Source organism: Salvelinus namaycush, chromosome 7 (genome assembly GCF_016432855.1).
Source record: "Salvelinus namaycush isolate Seneca chromosome 7, SaNama_1.0, whole genome shotgun sequence".
Taxonomy (NCBI): Eukaryota; Metazoa; Chordata; class Actinopteri; order Salmoniformes; family Salmonidae; genus Salvelinus; species Salvelinus namaycush.
Genome location: NC_052313.1, coordinates 27,558,017 through 27,581,850, shown reverse-complemented (window position 1 = coordinate 27,581,850; position 23,834 = coordinate 27,558,017). Strand labels below are relative to the sequence as shown.

At 42.7% G+C, this 23,834-nt stretch overlaps 1 protein-coding gene across 1 annotated transcript in view; it reads left to right on the top strand.

Moving 5' to 3' along the window:
* The first annotated feature begins 6,207 nt into the window (after window positions 1-6,207).
* LOC120051170 (sickle tail protein-like) overlaps window positions 6,208-23,834 on the top strand; it is a 117,494-nt gene continuing 99,867 nt past the window's right edge. Inside the window, exon 1 of the mRNA XM_038997889.1 lies at window positions 6,208-6,291. The gene's annotated coding sequence lies outside the window, so the exon portion shown is untranslated. The remainder of the gene's footprint in view (window positions 6,292-23,834) is intronic.

Here is a 23,834-nt window from a genome sequence, read left to right as displayed (position 1 = left end):
CCATCGTTGGGCTGTGGGTGTGAAAGATTCAGCAGACTGCTGGCATTACACATCTGGGTAAAAGACTACTGTAGTTCTGCTGGATTCACTTTTATTGATAACTTTGACACCTTCTGGAAACAGAAGATACTCTACAAGAATGACGGAGTCCATCCAAATCATCTTGGCTCCTGGACTCTGTCCACGCATTTCAAGGCTGCGTTGAAACAATGACTGGTAAATGATCCAAGACCAGCTCAGTTAATCCCTACCATTGTGACAATGAGTCATCATAATGCTGTATCAAATGTACATGATCTTAGGGGCATTGGCAAAGACAATGTAAGTAATTTAATTTATGTACCCCTAATTGCACCGAATACATCTGTTTATCCTACAGCTATTGTAAGCAGTAATCATGAGCCTATAAACCAGAGTTACACTGTTAGCACTGAGGCAGTGTGCAATAGTAGGAAGACCACTTTATGCAGCTCACCCTGCACCCTCGGCTCCAATGTTAATCACATGAGTAAGTCTGCCTCTGAGTAGCTTCCCAGTAAAGCATTAAAAACAATCAAGCAACCCAGAAAAGTGCTAAAAATATCCCATATTAACATATGTAGCCTAAGAACAAGGTCCATGAAGTCAATAACTTGCTTTTAACAGATGACATTCATATTATGACTATCTCTGAAACTCACTTAGATAATACCTTTGATGATACAGTTGTAGCAATACCGAAAAGACAGAAATGCCAACGGAGGCGGTGTTGCGGTCTATATTCAGAACCACATTCCTGTAAAGCTTAGAGACAATCTAATGTTAAATACTGTTGAAGTAATATGGCTACAGGTTCATCTGCCTCACCTAAAGCCCCGTTTTTGTGGGAAGCTGCTATAGACCACCAAGTGCTAACAGTCAGTATGTGGATAATATGTGTGAAATGCTTGATAATGTATGTGATATCAACAGAGAAGTATGTTTTCTGGGTGATTTAAATATTGACTGGCTATCATCAAGCTGCCCACTCAGGAAAAAACGTCAAACTGTAACCAGTGCCTGCAACCTGGATCAGGTTGTCAGTCAACCTACCTGGGTAGTTACAAACAGCACAGGAATTAAATTATCAACATGTATTGATCACATCTTTACTAACGCTGCAGATATTTGCTTTAAAACAGTATCCAAATCCATAGGATGTAGTGATCACAATATTATAGCCATATCTAGGAAAACCCAAAGTTCCAAAGGCTGGTCCTAATATAGTGTATAAGAGGTCATACAATAAGTTTTGTTGTGATTCATATGTTGATGATGTAAAGAATATTTGCTGGTCTGTGGTGTGTAATGAGGAGCAACCACTTGACACATTTATGAAACTGATTTTTGCAGTTACTAATAAGCACGCACTCATTAAGAAAATGACTGTAAGAACTGTTAAATCCCCTTGGATTGATGAGGAATTGAAAAATTGTATGGTTGAAAGGGATGAGGCAAAAGGTATGGCAATTAAGTCTGGCAGCCCAACTGATTGGCAAACATACTGCAAATTAAGAAATCATGTGACTAAACTAAATAAAAATTAAAATAAATTACACTATGAAACAAAGATAAATTATATAAAGAATGATAATAAAAAGCTTTGGGGCACCTTAAATGAAATTTTGGGGGAAAAAAGCCAAATCGGCTCCTTCATTCATTGAATTAGATGGCTCATTCATCACAAAGCCCACTGATATTGCAAACTACTTTTATGACTTTTTCATTGGCAAGATAAGCAAACTTAGGGATGACATGCCAGCAACAAACGCTGACACTACACATCCAAGTATATCGGACCAAATTATGAAAGACAAGAATTGTACTTTTGAATTCTGTAAAGTTAGTGTGGAAGAGGTGAAAAAAATATTCTTGCCTATCAACAATGACAAGCCACCGGGGTCTGACAATCTGGATGGAAAATTACTGAGGATAATAGCAGACGATATTGCCACTCCTATTTGCCACATCTTCAATTTAAGCCTACTAGAGAGTGTGCTCTCAGGCCTGGAGGGAAGCTAAAGTTATTCCGCTTCCAATCAGCCTGTTACCAACCCTTAGTAAACTTCTGGAAAAAATGATGTTTGACCAGATACAATGCTATTTCACAGTAAACAAATTGACAACAGAATTTAAGCATGCTTATAGCGAAGGACACTCAACAAGCACAGCACTTACACAAATGACTGATGATTGGCTGAGAAAAATTGATGATACAATTTTGTGGGGGCTGTCTTGTTAGACTTCAGTGCAGCTTTTGACATTATCGATCATAGTCTGCAGCTGGAAAAACGTATGTGTCATGGCTTTACACCCCCTGTTATAATGTGGATAAAGAGTTACTTGTCTAACAGAACACAGAGGGTGTTCTTTAATGGAAAACTCTCAAATATAGTCCAGTTAGAATCAGGAATTCCCCAAGGTAGCTGTTTAGGCCCCTTGCTTTTTCAAATTTTTACTAACGACATGCCACTGACTTTGAGTAAAGCCAGAGTGTCTATGTATGCGGATGACTCAACACTATACAGCAACTGAAATGACTGCAACACTCAACAAAGAGCTGCAGATAGTTTCAGAGTGGGTGGCAAGGAATAAGTTATCCCTAAATATTTCTAAAACTTAAAAGCATTGTATTTGAAACAAAACACTCACTAAACCCTAAACCTCAAATAAATATTGTAATAAATAATGTGGAAATTGAACAAGTTGAGATGACTAAACTGCTTGGAGTAACCCTAGATTGTAAACTGTCATGGTCAAAACATTTTGATGCAGTAGTAGCTAAGATGGGGAAAAGTCTATAATAAAGCGATGCTCTGCCATCTTAACACTACCAACAAGGCAGGCCCTACAGGCCCTAGTTTTGTCGCATCTTGACTACTGTTCAGTCGTGTGGTCAGGCGCCACAAAAAAGGACTTAGGAATATTGCAATTGGCTCAGAACAGGGCAGCACAGCTGGCCCTTGGATGTACATAGAGAGCTAATATTAATAATATGCATGTCAATCTCTCCTGGCTGAAAGTGGAGGAGAGACTGACTTCATCACTACTTTTATTTATGAGAGGTATTGACATGTTGAATGCACCGAGCTGTCTGTCTAAACTACTGGCACACAGCTCGGACACCCATGCATACCCCACAACACATGCCACAAGAGGTCTCACAAGAGGTCTTTTCACAGTCCCCAAGTCCAGAACAGACTATGGGAGGCACACAGTACTACATAGAGCCATGACTACATGGAACTCTATTCCACATCAAGTAACTGACGCAGGCAGTAAAATTAGATTTTAAAAAATAGATAAAAAAACACCTTATGGAACAGCGGGGACTGTGTAGCAACACAAACATTGGCACAGACACATGCATACACACACGCACACACAATAACAAATGCACTACACACACATACACATGGATTTAGTACTGTAGATATGTGGTAGTGGTGGAGTAGGGGCCTGAGGGCACACAGTGTGTTGTGAAATCTGTGAATGTATTGTAATGTTTTTAAAATTGTATAGACTGCCTTAATTTTGCTGGACCCCAGGAAGAGTAGCTGCTGCTTTGTCATTATGGGGTATTGTGTGTAGATTGATGAGGGGGAAAAAACGATTTAATACATTTTAGAGTAAGGCTGTAACCTAACAAAATGTGGAAAAAGTCAAGGGGTCTGAATAGTTTCCGAACGCACCGTATCATGTCACTTCTCTAGAGTCCAGAGAAAGCAAAATCATACAGCCTCCTTGTAGCAGAGGTTGCAGGATCAGATGGAAAGCATGTTCTGTCTGCACCACTTCATCACTTTGGAGGGCAGCCTGCCTGCAGAGTGCTCATCGCCAGCCAGGTAGCCCTGTTCCTCCTCATAAATATACGACTAAATTTGCCAGAATATGTTACATATTCATCCCATAATATTGAAGGCAATGCATGTAACAGCTGCTTATCTTTAGACATATAGCCAGTAGCCAGCCAAAATAGGCCTATCTTTTAATATGAAAATGATCAATCAAATCGACAAAGATGAGGCAGTAGCGTTCAGGACACCGGGATAGCATGCAGCCCTCCCCTCAGCTCCAACATATGGTGCTCAGACTAAACATGATTAATGTTTCCAGAGCCGGCCGTCACTGTTGCATGATGAAGGAAACCTGATGTGACTGTGTGGTTTTCCAGCCTGGCTCTGAGACTGACCTGGAGAGTGGAGTGGGCATGAGAAGAGGAGAGGAGATGGGAGGAGGGGATGTAATGGGAAGATGAGAGTGCACTCTAAAGAATGCTGGGTTAAAAACAACCCAGCGCTCGGTAAATAGTGAACAGAGCACACGTTGGGTTATTTTGATCCAGCCAGTGGGGTCAATTAGCTTTCCATGAGTTATTTTTGGCCACCTGTGAGAGTAAATGTCATTATAGTTCATCATGGTACATTTGTACACTGCAAATTTAAATGTTACATTTAATAACATTATTATAACAAAGTGATAACTCTCCCAACATTGGTATATGCACAGGCACTTAAAGACCTCATTCTCTTGTGTAAGCCTCATCAACGCTACAAAAGTGTCAGTGCTCAACCTTAACATGTGATGACAATACAAAACAGCATGAACCAGAATGACATTTGCATTCACGGGTGGCCCCTACTTAGCCATGCCTCAAGTCTTCTCATCTGACCCAGTGGGTCAAAGCTTCTTAACCCTGCATCAATAACCCAACAACCCAACTAAGTGACTCAACAGGCTGGGTCAAAAATAACCCAACGTTTGTTCTGTCCAAGATTTACCCACATTTTTCTAGAGTGTGAGAAAGGGAGAGATGGGTACATGACGGGAGAAGATGGAAGCGGTGAGGTGAGGAAGGGATAAGAAAAGAAAGGAATGATAGGAAGAGGAGGGTGAGGTACTGTCTGGATGAGACGGATTGTGAAGAGGGGATCTGCTAAAACTCTTAAACTCCAGACATGTTCCAGCACAACCTTAAAACTCATCATATTGTACTAAGCTACACCATGAATAAGCAAAACTGAACATTTGAGGTTGGAGCTACTGTGGACCATCATGAAAGCTGGGAATTAGAATTTTAGGTTTATTCTTTAAATTCATGTTCTTATTTTTTACAGTCAACAAGCTCAAAATACTCATAAACGTAATGACATGATGTGTTGCTGTCATGTGTAGATTACTCAGTTAACAACAACAACAGCACCACCAACAAGTATGTATCCCAAATGGGACCCTATATAGCGTGCTACTTTTGACCAGAACTGTATCGGTCCTGTTCAAAAGTAGTGCACTAAATAGGCAATAGGGTGCTATTTGGGGTGCACACACAGTCTCCTGGTGGTGCTTCTGTCAACCTGTGTTCTCTCATCTCTCTCTCGTCGACTCGCCCCCACTTGCCTCTCCCCCTCCCCTGCATTTCAGGGGCTAGGATGGGGCAGGGGGGGGGGGGGTGTTATGGCTGTGGGTTGGATTGGGGTTAGAGAGAGGGGGGTGGAGCTATTAGCCAGATCTCGGAGCAGACGCCTTGTTTTTGAGACTGAGCCTGGAGATCAGTCAGCCTTGAATGGGCCAAGCCTCGGTGCGGTTTGTAACAGCAAACTGTGGGATTAAGAGAGAAAGTTCCAGTCACACCCCCACCCCTCTATACCCGCTCCCTTCATCTCTTGAGTCCTCTCTCCACTCTAAAAATGTGTGTCTCAGTAGGACAACCCAGCAGGAAGTCATCCACGTGTTTTCCTTTAGTCTCTCTCTCTCTCTCTCTCTCTCTCTCTCTCTCTCTCTCTCTCTCTCTCTCTCTCCTCTCTCTCTCTCTCTCTTCTCTCTCTCTCTCTCTCTCTCTCTCTCTCTCTCTCTCTCTCTCTCTCTCTCTCTCTCTCTCTCTCTCTCTCTCTCTCTCTCTCTCTCTCTCTCTCTCTCTCTCTCTCTCTCTCTCTCTCTCAATTCTGGAAAGTGACAAGAGGTTACACAAACCTTATTCAAGAGGGCAGACAGACACAGTCCCGCACACATCCGACATATCCAAGTCGAACAATGGCTGTTTGCTGAGGGAGGGGGAGAGTGGGGCCAGCATTAACACACAGCCCAGGAAGTGTCGAAGCGAGGGAACGAGGGAGGGGAGAGAGAAAGAGGGAGGGAGGGAGGAACAGTGGAAGTGTGTAGACAGAGCCACAATGAGAAGGAAATGTTTTCTACTGCAGAGTGTGTGTGTGTCTTTTTGTCTGTGCGGTTGTCCCGTTTGCTTTCAGACGTTTGACAGAGCACCAGAGAGGGAGGGTGAGTAGCTTCATCTCTATATGTGCACGCAGCGCACACACACGTATTCACCCGCACACACTCGCACACACACTCGCTTACACACATAGCTCACAGACAGACCAGTGTAAGAGGTGGACAACCTGACAAGTCCGGGCTTGTGTGACTTTACTTAAGCTGTTCTGTACTTCTGCTGCTTTCCTGATTGTCATTTCCAGCGGATTTTGCATTGTGATATGTTTCTAACTCCTCCGCATTATTGAAAAAATAATCCTTTAAATGTTGCCTTAATTCAGAAATGCTTCGTGAGCTTAGTTTTAACTGTCTCACCCCATCACAACCAAAAAATATAAGTGTGTTTTTCTCTGTTTGCAAGATGCTGTTGTCTGTTGTCTGTTTGTGTTGTGTGGTGCTGTGGAATATAGGTAATCGTTAGCTGTGTGAAGTTTGTGAGGAGTCGGAGGGAGTATCACGTGTATGTATCTGTGTGTGTCTAATGAGACTGATGGTGAAGGAGTGTTTTGTGGTCGTACAAACGAGAGAGACTGAAGTTGTACAGAAATGTAGACAGTGTTGCGTCACGGTCGCTTGATCAACACTGTCCTCAAGCTCACTCACTATCACTCCTTTCCTCCCTCTTTTCAAATCATAGCAGATCTGGAAACTTTGTGAACAGCTTCTGTATTGTATTAGTTTTTTTTTTATGCTTCTCAGCTGCTTTTCAAGATCACATCAGAGAGATTCCTTATTCCTTATTAGGAAGATATGGATAATTGTGTATGAGATTTATTTAGATTTTGACCATGTCTGGGAATGCTGCTGGCTCTCTGGATCAAATAAGCTTTTGAAGCGCCATTGGGGAAATGGGTTTCATTCTTATTTTCAAAGTGAACATCAGTGTCACTGTACTACTTCAAAAGACGTTATTCTAGACGCACATCACGTTGATCTGCGACAGTGTAATGCTTGATGTACTGTAATAAACTTTAGCTCTTTTTTTGGTGAGGTACAGCATGTCAGTATTGCTGTCGCTTCGCAGACGCTCTTATCCAGAGCAATTGGGGTTAAGTGCCTTGCTCAAGGGCACACCGGTAGATTCTTCACCTAGACGGCTCAGGCATTCAAACCAGCAACCGTTCGGTTTTAGGCCTACCTTAGCATTTGCTTTAACTGGAGTGATATGCCCAGTATTTTTGCCGTGGGTTTGAAAAGCAGAAGCCTATTTTCCAGGCTGGCTTCATGATGCCTAGGGACTTTTTTTTGAGTTTTCCACAAGTTTAAGTAGATTCGCATCTGGAGTTGTTGGGCCGCTCGCCCAAGCAGAACCCTTACGGAATATCAAAGTTTTTCACAGGCATTTACACGTAAATGTTTGATATGAATCTCACTTAAAATCAAAGTCTACACAGTAAAATCTGTTTTTTCCCCCTTTCTTTCGGTAAATTACCATGATGCATCATAATGAAGCTGGACCTTCTGTTTGGACGAAGTGTCTAATAAAAGTGATTGGCAAAGCATCACTCTACTAGGTTTCTTGATAACTTCTTTCTCTTTCAGTGCCGTTGTTTTTCTACTGCTTCAGAGGCAACAGATTCAGAATCAGTTTTGTTCATCAGGCAAGTTGAATTAGCTAAATACGTTAGTCTCACCATAAAAACAATAGATTACATTTTAGAATTCGGACAGGTGACGGATGGAGATTTGTCAAAAAATGACTGAACTTCTTCGGGTTCCAATACGTTCCATGCACTTTCTGTTTGAATATGCTGAGACGTTCCCTGTGGTGAGATGTGCGATTTTGTTCCATCTTTCTCAGCAGTGCGTTCATCAAGCCCCGCTCCCCGTGGGCAGGGTCGGTAAACACATCGGAGAGGAATGTCAGTTCACAAAGACAGATGAGCTCGGACCCCATCCCAAACCTCGTCCTTCATCTTACCCTCGCCTGCCGTCTGCTGCCAGACAATGCTAAATGGCTGCAGTCTCACACGTTTTCTCTTGCCCGCTCTTTGCTGATGCTGCAGATTGATACTCATTTATTCAAAGGAAAACAGCAGGTGAAAACTTGTATTAAGTGTAATGCAAGGCTTTTGCTGTCTGTTGAACCCAGTCAAGCTATTTGTCTAAGTGCTAGCATATGGAATGGCAGTGATTTTGGTAGTAACATACATCCACAAGCAGAAACACGATCATGGTTGCCTCACACCAGATGTCTGCCCCTTTATGATATTATGATGCGAGTCTCAATCCTGACTGAATAAGTTCTTGACCACGTGACTCTGCTCCATCAAGTGAAAGTCCCAGGGGTGCCTCACTTCACATCCATGCCTTGGATCAAGCACCAAACTGGGTCATAGCTAGCAGCTGATGAGGTTCTGGGGTTATGGAGTTGGATGGCTGTCTAGAGGGATTACACTCTATGTAAACACACCTGGCCCAGCAGTATGTGGGCCAGTAGGTTCTGACTAGGTGATTCTCCACCACGCTGTCAACAACGTCTGTCCTCATTGGGCCATCAGCCAACATAGTCAGTAATGTCAGATCTCGTTGGGATTTGTGGCTTGATCAAACCCTGTTGGAGGACTTCTCATATCAGGTCATATTTTGAGTTGGAGCGTTGGATAAGATAAAACGCTGCCCTGGATAAATTATGGGAGGTGTGTGTGTGTGTGTGTGGTTCTTGCAGGAGTGTGTGTGTGTAGCAGGGGGTGTAGCGCCTTCCTCCTTCAGGATTCTCCGCAAGCATCCCAGGGTAGTTTAGCTTCAGTCAACCAATTCATCTGTCAATGTAATTGCCACCGCTGAAGACTTTAAGATGATGCCCCAAAGGCTAAGCACTTTTAGGAGAACCTCGACCCGAAGATAGGCAGTAGGCAACCACAGGTAGATCTAAGTAGCTGATTCACATCTTGTTAGGAGGAGATTTTGGAGTCGGGTTACTACATCACGTCATCTGATGTTAAGGCTGGGAGGTGTCCTTTTGGCAAAAACAGAGTTTTTGGAGGGATTATCTCCTTAATCTCATATTACATTAATCAACTTCTCCCCAACTGCTTAGTGACCTCATCGTGAACCAAATCACTTGATGAAGGTGGAGGATAGTTTTCAAATGTTGTTTCTTTTTTGCGCAAAATGGAGGGTAAACACTTCATTGGCCTCCAGGAGGAGTGAATTTTGAGAAAACGTTGCGATGTGTGAGAGCACCTTTATCGGTCCACACTTAAAACGAACCCAAGATAAGCCCATACCCATTTCACAAATAGTCCAAGGGGTTTGCGTTCCTCTTGGTTGCAGTTGAAATGGCTCTGTCAGCTCGTAATGGCCACATTTTAATGACTTGTGCCAGGAAAAGTGACAGGCCAGCAGAAAATGGTGTAATAGGTTGGAGAGTTTCATAGTTCAACTAATAATGATTTTTATCATTACTTAGCATTTTCCCTCTTTACCTTAACCCTATATTAGTAATTCAACATCCTGCCAAATACAATAATCCTTGGAATGAAAATGAGTTTGACTGAAGCTGTTATTTTAAATGCTGAAAAAGCTGACATAAACATGATGAGATACACAGTGGGTAATGTACTGTGGTTAAGAAACCGTTTTAATAGGACGAGGGACGCTCATGAAGGAAACAGGACTGGCATGAAGTCGGCCATATTTGTTTTACTGATGCTGTGGTCTTGTGGTCTCGTTTTCTCTCTCTTTCAAAATGTCATTAGTTATTTATTTCCAGTGTATGTATTTATGTAATTATTAATAATGATTTATTTTTTTGGCAACTTTAGTCTTCCACACTGTTTTGTCATTCTGTTGTTGGGTTATGGTGGAGAATTGCGTATGTGTCACGTTCCTGACCGGTTTTCTGTTATTTTGTATGTGTTTGACGGTCAGGGCGTGAGTTTGGGTGGGTAGTCTATGTTATGTGTTTCTATGTTTGTTAAAGGGTGACCTGATATGGTTCTCAATTAGAGGCAGGTGGTTTTCATTTTCCTCTGATTGAGAGCCATATTAAGGTAGGTGTTTTCACATTGATTGTTGTGGGTGGTTGTCTCCTGTGTCTGTGTTTGTCGCGCCACACGGGACTGTCTCGGTTTGTTTGTACGTTTGTTCTTTTGTGTAGTCATTTTCCTGTTCGTGAGTTCTTCGTTTTATGTAAGTTCGCATGTCCAGGTCTGTCTACGTCGTTTGTTATTTTGTTAGTTATTCAAGTATAGTTCGTTTTTGTCTTGTTTAAATAAATTCATTATGTCCTATGACAACGCTGCATTTTGGTCGAATCCCTGCTCCTCCTCTTCGGATGAAGAGGAGGAGGAATTCCGTTACAGTATGGCATCAGCGTTTAAAGGTGTTTTATATGAGTTTATAGGAGCCTATATGCTGGATATGACAGGGATTATCCATAGATGAAAAATGCACTTCCTATCCTATGGTGGCGTGGGCTGGGCTATAAGCTAATGGAAAATCTGCCAAGACATGAAATTAGTGTTTTAGGTTGCAGAGAGCAGCCCTCTATAAGAGAGTAAGTAAATGTGGCTCATCCAGAGAAAAACTTTGAGTTGGATCATCATCATTGTCAATGTCTTTGAATACATGCTCATCAAACACACACACACTATTTCCCTCCCCTCCCACAGAGAACACACACCAGCCTCCACTGTCACTCTCGGGTTCTATTACCCACTTCACCCTCTCACTGTTTACATTCCAATGCAAACATTGTCCTCTCCCCCCTCTGAGCAAACTTTGGCTCAAGCACTGACATGGCTCTAACTCCAACTTTATAGACACGAGACCGGTCTGGTCTGGTCAGGTGTGTGTGAAAGGACACACTGTCTGAACACACAGAAACCAGTTGTCTGGATATATGTGTGATCCCTTTGTCCGTCAATCTACAGCTCTCTATATGCTCATAGGCAAATAAACACTCTCAAAAATAAAGGTGCAATTTGGAACCAAATAAGGTTCTTGAGAGCGATGCCATAGGGGAACCATTTTAAAGTCTCTGAAGAACCATAAATGGGATGGTTCTTAAAAGAACCATACAAAAACCAAACCAGAAATGTTTTTGACCCTCCAGGACCGGAATTGAATAGCCCTGCTGTAGGGTTTTAAGCTTTAATTGATTATTTCCCAGGTTGCCTTTCGATTGAAGTTACCGGTTCCACAGAAGGCTGTGTTTGCTAGCAAAAGAGACATGGTTGTTGCATTCATTAATGTACAGTCCACAGCTGTGGCCTTCACCAAGGCAGATCCAAAGTAAATGTTTTGTCATTCAAATGTAAATATTTAAGACAATTCATATTTCATAAGGCCTTCTTTTGAAGGCCTAGTTTTACCGTATTTCAGTGGTGTGAAACTCATAGTTTACAGGCCACATTAGGCCTGCAAGTCACATTATGATGGCATGCAAAGTGATGTGTAATTCCTATTGGAATCCAGCCAGAGTGGGGATAAATGTGGATGTTTTTATTCACCTGCAACCTGAGTTCAGAATGACTGCCAGGGTTGGGAAGATTAAGATATGAGAGTACTTGAAACATCTAAACTGGAACAACCATTTCAGCAACGGGTGCAATAAGTCAAAGTAACAGATTGCTATAGTTTAGAAAAATGTATGATATTTATATTTGAGTAGAATAAGGTTAATTCATCAATCAATGTACATGCAAAAACAGATATTGAAACAAACAATTCTAAAAATCAACCTGCAATTGTGCATGCTGGGATATATGATAATGATGGCCGTGGTTTTGGTTCAACTCTGGTTAATAACACCAACACTGGGGTTAATTTACACCATTGAGTGTTAATTTAACTCTTGAATCAACACTAGAAATGTTACACTGAAAAATCAACACCAGTTAACACTGGCCAATTTGTTGTGAGCTATGAAAGGGACACATCTGCAGGTTTCCATACATTTCAAAAACCTATTAGAATTCTGAAAAACCGTAGATGCCACGTCAAGTATCCCACACTTAACTCAAAGGTTATTTTTCGGGCAAGAGTTCTCCAAAGAACCTTAAGTGTACTTTGTCCCTATGACAAGACAGAGTGGAAAACAGCCTGAAGAACCATGTGAGATTAAACACCTGCTTTTAGAAGTGTTTATTCTCCATGTTTGAATGAACCTGTTTAAAATGGCCATTTGTCTCGGCTAATAGTGGGCGATTCCTCTCAGTGGCTAGAGGGCTCGGATAAGATCTAGGATAAGCTTACCCTCCCCAATCCTAACCTGACCTCAGATAAGCTTTTTACCCTTTTTCTCCCCAATTGGTAGGTACAGTCTCGTCCCATTTCTGCAACTCCTGTACGGACTCGGGAGAGGCGAAGGTCGAGAGCCATGCGTTCTCCGAAACACGACCGTGCCAAGCCGCACTGCTTCTTGACACACTGCTCACTTAACCCGGAAGCCAGCCGCACCAATGTGTCGGAGGAACACCGTACAACTGGTGACCGAAGTCAGCTTGCAGGCGCCCGACCCGCCACAAGGAATCAGGGCTGTAGTGACACCTCAAGCACTGCGATGGAGTGCCTTAGACCGCTGAACCACTCGGGAGGCCCCCTCAGATCAGCTTTATCCTACTCGGCCTAGTGTCTCCTTCCTTCTATAGTGTTATGTAAAGGGTTCACCAGCATCATATCAGCAACAATGAATCAGGAGTGAGGGAGGAGGATGGAGAGATGAAACGAGCTGAAGAGCGTCCCTATGATAATCAGAATGAGTGTCTAATTAATGAGCTGGTGAACATTGTGATAAGCCCTTGATGTGCCCTTCCTATTATGCTGGTTTAATTGGACATCCATTTGCCTTCGCTTCTCTCAATCCTTGTTTCGAGTATTTACCTCTGTCTAAAATGGCAGCCTATTCCCTTTATAGTGTCCTACTGTTGACCAGGGCCCAAAAGGTTATCGGGAATATGCTGCCATTTGAGACACAAGCATTGTGTTTCTGAGAACTGGGGAGCTGCCTCTGCTCTTATGAAGTCGTTAATTTAGATAAGTCTTTAGTTCGACGTTTGGGTATTAAATGTCAGCTAATCCCAATAAGTATGGATGAAATTCTGCCACCGTAAGTCGTTTTTCAGAAAAAGACGAAAAAGCTTTGGATTTCTTCCTCGGTTGTTGTCTTTTCATGTTGTACTCTGTCCTCGTCAGTGATCATACGCTAATAACTCATTATCACAGTGGGATTTATAATTACCCTGACAGGCCTCCATGGCGCCATCGCAAATGGCACCCTATGCACTATATAGGGAATTGAGTGCTATTTGGGAAGCACCCCATATTACACTCTCCGCTCTCAGCGTTTCCTGGGCTTACTGTTTACATTGCTGCCACCATAGCATGAAACACACAGGAAGTTAGTGTAATGCTGGGTTATTCTGGGGCTTTTCAGCTACCTGAGTTACTCAGAGAGTTGGAGGGAACTTGCCCACTGTCTCTCTTTGGGGTTGTTAGCCTGTTATGACAACACTCAACGCCTGCATCCCAAATGGCACCCTATTCCCTATATAGTGCACTACTTTTGACCAGAGCCCTATGGCTCTCCCTAAAAATCAGGAATATCGAGTCTTGTCCATATAAATATAGCTTCAGATGAAGAGTGTGAGTGAGAGTGATATGTTTAGTGCTTTTTTTTACAGTGTAGTGTGTAGATCAGTGAAGGCATAGCATCAATCCTGTAACATGGGGAATGGGATTGGGTTGGAGTGTGACAGAATTCCCAGCGCTGAATCAACAACTGTCCTCGAGAAATGGGTTTTGCCACATGATGATTTAGTCCATGACTTTAATACGAAAAGTTATGCTCAAAATGATGGATATGACCTACGAAGCCAGACTGCAACTATCTACTTAGAAATGCCTTTAATCCATCCTTTTCTGAGTAATTGCTCCAAACTTTGAGGGTGATTTAAGGTATATTTTTAAAAGGTTATGTTTAGATATTACATTTAGAGGTGAGAAAGTAGAGGCAGGAGTAGTGATAGGAAGTAAAGTATTATAAGGCTTGTCTGTGCCATAACGCCCCATAGGACAGGAGCCTACGACTGTATGTTTCTGTAGCATGAGCCAGCATGATGTACAAGTACACCCCCTGGACAGAACACTAGTCTGTTTCAGAATCTGAAAGGAGGAGTTGACATTTTTACCCACCTCTGGTGATACCCACAATGCACTTCTCACACCCAGAATCTTCTTCTACCCAGGGCTACCTTCTGAGTTACACAACCCCATCTTGTAAGTGCAGAAAGTATTTTCCTCCTCTTTTCCCCCTCATAATTCCAAACCGTTTTCCATTGTATTGCTGATGTTCGGTCGGGGTGAAGATCTTTCAGGAGTCTTTGTGAAGTCAAATGACATTTCTGCTTTCAACTCGCTGTGTGAATTGAATTTGGAAAAGTTTTGTTTGTCATATTGAAGATCTCATTTTGTCGGATCTCAGCAGGTCCACTAAGGCTCCAGAATAATAAAAGGTGGCTTAAATTAAATCCATTTACCTAGATAAAATATTATATTTGATATCAAACAGAGTGTGTGGAAATCTGTAGATATTGAAGAAATTAAAGTATCATCCAGACTAAAGTCAGATACTGAAAAAAGCTTGGCTAGATTCCTTCACTTTCTGAGCTCACCTCCCCTAGTAAAATACTTTGCTGAGAGATGTGACCATACACTGAAAAACATTTAGGTTATTTAATGGTTCTTCCTCAGCTTTTAAGGTTCCTTGGGGAACACTTGCCTGATAAAGAACCTTTGAGTTAAGTGTGGGGTTCTTGAGAATTCGAAAAGGTTCTTGAAATGTATTGAAGCCTGCGGATGTGTCCCTTTCATAGCACACAACAAATTGGCTAGTGTTAACTAGTGTTGATTTTTCAATGTAACATTTCTAGTGTTGATTCAGTAGTGAAATTAACACTGTAAAGAGTTAAATTAACACTCAGTGGTGTAAAATAACTTCCATGTCTCTGTCATTAGCAAACACAGCCATGGGTGGTACTTGTAACTCTAAAATTCACCCAAAAGGCACCCTGGGAAATATGCAAACAAGGCTTTTCACCCTACAGCAGGGTTATTCAATTCTGGTCCTGGAGGGTCGAAACATTTCTAGTTTTGGATTTTTTTTAAAGTGTCACGACTTCCTCCGAAGTCAGTCCCTCTCCTTGTTCGGGCGGCGTTCGGCGGTCGACGTCCCCGGCCTTCTAGCCATCGCCGATCCACTTTTCATTTTCCATTTGTTTTGTCTTTGTTTTACACACCTGGTTTCAATTCCCCAATTACATGTTCATTATTTAACCCTCTGTTTTCCCCATGGTTTTTGTGCGTGATTGTTTTATGTATGTTCGGTCCGTTTTTGTGGGCTCGGTATTACGACGTTATTGGAATATTTGAGTAAAGTTACTTGTGTAACTCATCTCTGCTGTCCTGCGCCTGACTCCTCTGCTCCAGCTACACCCAGACCACTACATTAAGGTTCTTCAGAGACCCTAACATTGGTTCCCTATGGCATCGCTTTCAATAACCTTTTTTGTTTCCAACTTGCACTTTAATTTTTAAGAGTGTAGGCTGATGCTTAGTTCCCACTTGTTTCTATCCTCCTAAGATATTCCTCTCAGCTTGCACCTTGAAAGTCAAGGCCACAGAAAATTCCAGAGAATTGCAAACATTTCCATTGGTTTGTATAATGGCAGGAAGAGAGGCAGTGGCCCAAAGAACTTAAACAATCCATCCAAGTGTTGCACAGAGATACAGACAGAGAGAGAGAGGTCTCTAAGGTTCATTCCTCCTGCCTTTTCTCTTGCGTCTCTCAAGGCTTTTGTTCGAAGTTTCCTTCCCTTCCCATTTGCTTTTCCTTCCAGGAGTTCTATGTCCTTCCTACCAGAAGCACAACAACAATGCCCTGCTTCGTTTCACCACTGCGGTCATGGTCCTAGACCACTGGAGCCACTGGGCTAGAGCACATGCTAAAGCCATTAGGAGGTGGATGACCGCAGCCCAACCACAAAAGGACCGCAAATAACCATCTCACTTCTCTCAGGTTGAACCCTAGGGAACTGAAGAACTGTTGAACTGTATTAGCTGATGGCATCGGGGGAGAAAATACTTCCTTAGGAACAGTACTGTAGTGTGTGTGTGTGTGTGTGTGTTTGTGCATGTGTGCGTTATTGTATGCTTGTGCGTGCACATGTGTGTGTGTGTGTGTGTGTGTGTGTGTGTGTGTGTCTGACACAGATATCCCAGACTCTGACCTCACTGAATCAGAACTATGGAACTGTGGATCCACCCAAGGCGGGGACTGTTTTGGCGTTTGCACTGATGAAAACTTGACTTAACCCTCAACCTGACTACGTCATTGTCTATCCATTCCCTAGACACACCCACCGTATCTATTTTAATGACCGTTTTGAATGGGAAGCAGAGACAATCTGAGTCTATCCGACTCTTATTCTATGAGCAGAAATTAAGTTATGAATCAGTATTAACCTCTGTCAGTTTGAAATGAACTCTTGCTATAACCAGCAGCCACTCAATATCTATTAGTGGCTGACATATGGATGGCAGTCACGGGTCAGAGACTCTGCTTTGATGGACTTAGACAATGCATGCCTCCCAAGTCCCACCCTTATTCCTTACGTAGAGGAAATGCGTTGCCATTTGGGAGGCAACCTCTGTCAGCATGGTGATCATGATGAAAAGCTCTCTGTGGAGAAGCATAATGACGTTAATTACAGACACTTTCTCAATCTACGTTTATAGACCGTCTTCCTCCCAAGTGTTGATGAGACCCAGTTAGAAGAACTCGATATAACTATATCATTCAGTGCCTGTATCCACCAAGCATCTCAGACTATAGAGTTCTGATCTACAATTGGTTTTGCCTTTCACACCGCGTACACACACACACACACACACACACACACACACACACACACACCCACACACACACAAATCGGATATGGCTGTCCATCCCCCAAAAATGAAATAAATAAATTAAATTGGAATGAAACGGCCAGGGGATACAAGCGCTAGGTGCCCACTGCCCAGTCTCTACTCAGAAGGCCAGTGTGTGTGTGTGTGTGTGTGTGTGCGTGCAAGTTTGTCGGTTTGCTATAGCCCTGTGAGGTAGAGGCCCGACTGCTGATCTTGGGACATAATCCATAGCCAACCATCTGTGGTTGCCAGGGTTTCCTCTCCCTGCCTCAGCCTGCGGAAGAGACTTATGATCTGTGAACCATATTTTAATGAAACCTCCATAAGAGAGATGGACAGCCAGGGGACTTAATCGATCTGACACCCCTGCTGTGTCATCCTTCTCTTGGCACGGGAGAGGAAATGTGCTGGGTGGATAAATGGTATGGCTTGGGTCCTGCATTTCAAAGGACTAATAAACACCCAATGAGCTGGGAAGAGATTTGAAGAAGAGTCTGGAAGAGAAATGAGGGAGAGGAGAAGAGGGGTGCTTCTGCTCAGCCCCAGTGTCTGTGAGTGTGACGGCCCTCCCAGCATTACATCACTGACATGCCTCAGCACTGATGACATCGTCTAACTGGGAGGGGCTCTGCGATTGGATGATGTCATCAGGAGCCAATCAGATCGCTGCTATCCGGGGTACGGTCGGCTAGCCACTGTGCCCACAGTTCTGAAGTAGTTAGAATCACCCATCTCTCACTCGCTCGCTCTCCCACTCTCTCTCACAAGCTTCTCCTCCAAAGTCACAGCCTTTTGTCTTTTTTGCCTCTGCTATTTTTAGTCTCTTTAGTTTTTTTCCAAACAAGTGGGCTTATTTTAGACCCCCTAGCTGCCTCTAGCCTGTTGCCAAGAGTGTAACTGTAGCCTCCCCTCACCAACTGAGCATATAATGCTGTAAATATGTCTCAGAGGATTAGCAGTTAGCTAATTTAATAACACGAAGCAAGAATATGTTGTTCTGTGCACACAAACAGGCCTGGACTTGGGTCTTTTTATACCTCACAAAGGTCAATGCTGAGAAGCCTGCGTATTGAGACCCTAATGTTATCATGGATTTGAGTTACACAGACCAACTTCATGAAGAGCTGAGGTAGTCTTATGACTGTTGTAAAGCCGTATTCCTTTAATGGTGGGTTGAGTCTTTTTTCTGTGCCCTGAGCCTGCAGGGTCCTAGAGATATGGTGGATCAAAAAGATGGGTCACGACATAAAACGTTTAGGTAACACTTTACAATTAGGTAGACTTTATAAAGGGTACCTTATTGTAAAGTGTTACCAACGTTTATATGAGGTATCTCTCTGACACTCCTATGTCCCTAACACTGGGGGGCACTACCCATATAGGAGTCACTGTCATAGTTCAGCAGTGTAAAATCAGTCATTGCCACTGCAGCAGTGTGGTGAGCCATTAACTCCCTCTCATTCCTCTCCCTCTCTTCCTCTCTCTCCCTTCATGCATCACACGATCTCATTCCTGCTTGGCTGTGGATTCTGGCTGTGTCCCAAATGGCTATTCCCTATTTACACCCTTAGGGGGGGAAAAAAGTGCTATCTAGAACTTAAAAGGTTTCTTTGTCCCCATAGGGGAACCCTTTGAAGAACCCTTTCTGGTGTCCACAGAGGGTTCTACATGGAACCCAAGAGTTATACGTGGAACCAAAATGGGTTCTACCTGGAACCAAAAAGGGTTCTCCTATTGGGACAGCCAAAGAACCCTTTTTTCTAAGAGTGTAGTGCAGGGGTATCAGACCCATTGCACGGAGGGCCAAGTGTCTGCGCGTTTTAGTTTTTTCCTTTCAATTAAGACCTAGACAACCAGGTGAGGGGAGTTTCCTAATTAGCGACCTTAATTCGTCAATCAAGTCCAATGGAGGAGCGAAAACCCGCAGACAATTGGCCCTCTGTGGAATGAGTTTGACACATGTGGCGTAGTGGAATAAATAAGTGGGTAACACTTTACTTGACACCAAGCGTCATAAGTTATGACACGGTCATAACCATGTCATAATATGTCATGACAGCTGACATAACTGTCATGACACATATATTTAGACCTGTTGTGACATACAGTATATTGCATTATTTTATGACTGGTTATGACACCTACATACGGTGCATTCGGAAAGTATTCCGACCCCTTAACTTTTTCCTAAATTTGTTACGTTACAGCCTTATTCTAAAATGGATTAAATAGTTTTTCCCCCCTCAATCTACACACATTACCTCATAATGACAAAGCAAAAACAGGTTTTTAGAAAATGTTGCAAAAGTATTAAAAAACAAAACGGAAATATCACATTTATATAAGTATTCAGACCCTTTATTCAGTACTTTGTTGAACACCTTTGGCAGCGATTACAGCCTTGACTCTTCTTGGGTATGACGCTACATGCATGGCACACCTGTATTTGGGGAGTTTTCCCATTCTTTTCTGCAGATCCTCTAAAGCGCTGTCAGGTTGGATGGGGAGCGTCGCTGCACAGCTATTTTCAGGTCTCTCCAGAGATGTTCGATCGGGTTCAAGTCCGGGCTTGGCTGGGCCGCTCAAGGACATTCAGAGACTTGTCCCGAAGCCACTCCTGTGTTGTCTTGGCTGTGTACTTAGGGTCGTTGTGCTGTTGGAAGATGAACCTTCGTCCCCAGTCTGAGTTCCTGAACGCACTGGAGCAGGTTTTTATCAAGGATCTCCCTGTACTCTGCTCCATTCATGTTTCCCTCAATTTTGACAAGTCTCCCAGTCCCTGCCGCTGAAAAACATCCCCAAAACATGATATTGCCACCCCAATGCTTCACTGTAGGGATGGTGCCAGGTTTCCTTCAGATGTGACGCTTGGCATTCAGTCCAAAGAGTTCAATCTTGGTTTTGTCTAGGGTTGCAAAGGGTCTGAAGCTTTCCGGTAAATTTCCAGAATTTTTCCATGGGAAGTTAAGCCTGGGAGTTTTGCTGAAATTCATCAAAAAAGTTAGCTTATAACAGTGAACCTTTATTGTGAGATACACATAAGGCAATTCTAGGTCTTGTAGCATATTTTGGTTAAACTATCCCCAATTGAATTGCAACCCTCTGCATACACAGTGCATTCTTCCATCACATGTGCAGTGCACTCTTCCATCACATGTAGAGCTGATTCTCAAGATCTTGCACACTGATGAGATGCTATTGAGCCCACACTACTACACTGTCTGAGCCAAGGACTACATGCTTTCTGGTAAGTTTTGATTACGATACTGGGTGGAGTGAATATATTTTATATGACATACATGATTTTTTGTTAACTAGTAAATAGTAGCCTACAGCAAAGTGTTTAAATAATTTCTAACTTGTTAACAATTTCTGCTAGTTAGTTTTCGCTACCATGTGGGTTTAAGCTTGCTTGAGCCTGCTAACTGAGGAGTGTTAATTCACCTGTTTCCAAACATGTTTCATTTAAAGCATTTATCTTACAAAGGAGTTGTTTAATCTAACTGCTTAACTATTTATCTGTGCATGGAATTGTATTTGTTGTTTCTTTACTATTTTTTCCCCTAATCTTTACAGGAAAATGCCACAGGCACTATCTGCTGTGGGGAGACATTTCACTGCAGATAATGTAGAAGGAAAAGCTGTGTATATTTTCAAATACTGTGCCAAATCATATGTGAAGAATGCAACAAAGATGCAGAATCATCTGGCCAAGTGCATAAAGTTCCCTCAGCGCTCACAACAAGAAACTTCTGACAAAAGTCCCTCTACTTCTATTCAAGGTGAAAATTATGAATCAGACATCCTATCGATAGCAACAGCTCATGGTCCTCCTGGAATCAGAAGTTATTTTGACTCAATGGAGGAACGTAGTCAGAGAAATGCTGATGAATGTCTTGCTTGAGCTGTGTATGCAACTGGTTCACCTCTGATGCTCACAGGCAATGTGTATTGGAAGAGATTTGTGAATGTTCTTCATCCAGCATACACCCCTCCAACCAGACATGCTTTATCTATTAATTTGCTGGATGCAGAGTTCAACAGAGTTAGAGTGAAGGTCAAGCAAATCATAGAGAAAGCAAACTGAATTGCAATCATCTCTGATGGGTGGTCGAATATTCATGGGAAAGGAATAATTAACTACATCATCTCTTCCCCTCAACCAGTATTCAGACACAAGGGACAACAGACACACCAGTCTCTACATTGCAGATGAGCTGAAGGCAGTCATCAATGACCTTGGACCAAAGAAGGTATTTGCACTGGTGACAGACAATGCTGCGAACATGAAGGCTACTTGGTCTAAAGTGGAGGAGTCCTACCCTCACATCACACCCATTGGCTGTGCTGCTCATGCATTGAATCTGCTCCTCAAGTACATCATGGCACTGAAAACAATGGATACACTCTACAAGAGAGCCAAGGAAATGGTTAGGTATGTGAAGGGTCATCAAGTTATAGCAGCAATCTACCTCACCAAGCAAAGTGAGAAGAATAAGAGCACCACATTGAAGCTGCCCAGCAACACCCATTGGGGGTGGTGTTGTCATCATGTTTGACAGTCTCCTGGAGGGGAAGGAGTCTCTCCAAGAAATGGCCATATCACAGTCTGCCGATATAGACAGCCCCATCAAGAGGATCCTCCTGGATGATGTATTTAGGGAGAGTGGTAAGCAGCCGGAAACTCCTGAAACCTATAGCAGTAGCCATTGCACGGATTGAGGGAGACAATGCCATCCTGTCTGATGTTCAGACTCTGCTTGCAGATGTAAGTGAAGAAATCCGTAGTGCCCTGCCCACTTCACTCTTGCTCCAGGCAGAGGAAACTGCAGTTCTGAAATACATCAAAAAGCGTGAAGACTGAAGCCCATACACGCCTCAGCGTACATGTATGCTGGCAAGAGCATCCTGTCTGGTGCAGAGATCAACAAGGCCTATGGTGTCATTACTACCGTGTCTCGCCACCTTGGGCTGGATGAGGGCAAGGTTCTTGGCAGTCTGGCGAAGTACACTTCCAAAGCAAGGACTTTGGGATGGAGATGCAATATGGCAGTCGTGCCAACATATCTCATGAGCCACCTGGTGGAAGGGACTTTGTGGATCTGAGGTTCTTTCCCCTGTTGCCTCCATCATCCTCCAAATCCCACCAACATCAGCCACCTCAGAGCGCAACTGGTCCTTGTTTGGGAACACACACATCAAAGCACGCAACAGGCTGACCAATACAAGGGTTGAAAGATTGGTGGCCATCCAGGCAAATTTGAGGATTTTTGAGCCGGACAACGAGCCATCTTCAACAAGGTTGGAAAGTGACAGTAAAGATGAGGCCTCAGAGTCTGATGTTCAAGAGGTGGACCTTGAAGAGGTCCAGGGAAAACACATGGAAGCCTGAGAGGAAGACAACCAAAGCTTTAGTTTCTAGACTATCATTTTACAGATGTATGTTGAAAACGTCTTTGGGAGATGCGATGGATCATTGGGGATCATTCAATACTGCCTTTCTTTTGTTGTTCAGTGAAATCATCCCATGTAAAGAATCAACTCATTTAATTAAAGTTAAATTCGTAACTAAATAGTTTATTTCTATTGGAAGGATTTAATCATTTGCAATTATGTCCACTTATGATAAGGTAAAAGGTTTATGTTTCTGTCTCCATATGATATACCAAATATATCTAATGCAAAAAACATCTACATTTAAATGGTATTAATATTAATTTTCATATATTCCCGTTAATTACCACGGAAAATGTCCACCTCTGAATATTCCCCAAATGTGCAACCCTAGTTTCATCAGACCAGAGAATCTTGTTTGTCATGAGTCTGAGTCCTTTAGGTGCCTTTTGGCAATTCCTTCGACCTCATGGCTTGTTGTTTTTCTCTGACATGCCCTAACTGTGGTACCTTATATAGACAGGTGTGTGTCTTTCCAAATCATGTCCAATAAATTGTATTTACCACAGGTGGACTCCAATCAAGTTTTAGAAACATCTCAACGTTGATCAATGGAAACAGGATGCACCTGAGCTCAATTTGGAGTCTCATAGCAAAGGGTCTGAATACTTATGTAAATAAGGTATTTCTGTTTTAGATGTTTCATACATTTGCAAAAATTTCTAAAAACCTGTTTTCACTTTGTCATTATGGGGTATTGTGTGTAGATTGATGTGTGTTTTTATTTATTTAATCAATTTTAGAATAAGGCTGTAACGTAACAAAATGTGGAAAAAGGGAAGGAGTCTGAATACTTTCAGAATGCACTGTCAAAACCCACAAAAACTATTCGCACAAGGCAATACTGTCAACAGTATGTTTGTTGTTACTGCGCACAAATTGATGTCAGACATGCACCTACCCCAATGCTCTGTTGCTAATAACTGGGATGAATGCAGGAGCAGGACAAGACTGATGTAAGGGCATGTACGTGATAGGCCTATCTGGCATATATGGTGATGATGGTCATAATGCTTATTTTTCTCCCCAATTTCGTGGTATCCATTTGGTAATTACAGTCTTGTCTCATCGCTGCAAATCCCGTACGGACTCGGGAGAGGCGAAGGTTGAGAGCCGCGCGTCCTCCGAAACACAACCCAACCAAGCCGCACTGCTTGCGCCGTCCCATGGATCACCCGGTC